This window comes from Trachymyrmex cornetzi, unplaced genomic scaffold (assembly GCF_001594075.2).
Source record: "Trachymyrmex cornetzi isolate Tcor2-1 unplaced genomic scaffold, Tcor1.1 scaffold117, whole genome shotgun sequence".
NCBI lineage: Eukaryota > Metazoa > Arthropoda > Insecta > Hymenoptera > Formicidae > Trachymyrmex > Trachymyrmex cornetzi.
The window spans coordinates 1,200,313-1,201,358 of NW_017295730.1; positions in this window are offsets into that span (position 1 = coordinate 1,200,313).

Here is a 1,046-nt window from a genome sequence, read left to right on the forward strand (position 1 = left end):
AAGAGGACCATCTGTTGAGCTATTTAGATTTTGGGTTCAGGGCTTTATTGGGTTCAAGTGGTTTTAAAATTTAAGTAACTCATTTGATGGTCCTCTTGAAATTTTACAAATTTTATTTCGAATATTTTTTTAATGTATTGTTTTCGAGATATTTTGTGTCTAAGTTACAATGACCAAATAGGTTCCAAACTACAGAATCAACAATTCAAGATTTGACCAACTGGAATATCTATTTCAAATGTGATCTTTCGATTAATAACATTGGTTTTTTGTATTTTTTTTTGCAATGTAGCATGTTCCCTTATGAGAAAAATGTTCTGATTAAACTAACACAAATGTTATTCTTTTTGGGTCTTTTTCTTGATTTAATCAGAATATTTTTCTCACTGCGTATATGCATAAATACGATGGACGCGTAAAATTGAGAAAGCAAAACAGGAAACAAAATCGAGCAAAAACCGTCTGGGAGACGTCTCGTCCGACAAGAGCCAAAGATTCATCTCTCGACGTTGCTCGATTTGTACTGATTCCACACGAATCTAAGATTTAGTAAGAGATCGAGCAACCCGCGGTGTAACGTAACTAAATCGAAATCATGCGTGAAGATGATCGTTTTTCGGCTCTAGTCAATCTATCGAGGAGCTCGTCGACGACACATGTCGGTGAAATTGTTTTACCGAGAATATATTTAGGAGAGAGAGGGAGATCTGGGAGGGAGGAGAGTTCGCACGCGTTAATTTAAGTGAAATGTTCGTAGATATCAAGTACGGGGGTCGTGAACAAGAATATATGAGAGTATATTTGTAAGTCTACCGATTTACTGCGTTGCTAGCTTGTACATGATTCAGCATTAAGAAGCGATATAAGCGATGTTTCTGTATGCAAGATGCATGTTTCCTTGATGAGTGCTTAGACGAGATACTTAGGCGAAACGGACGGTTGTACGCGAGCGAATGGTTTGCGATAAACTAGTAGAAATACAGAACCGTTGCGAGTTCGAGACAGGAAATGGCGGCCATGAGTACTAGCTTTTTTCAGCAAAATCG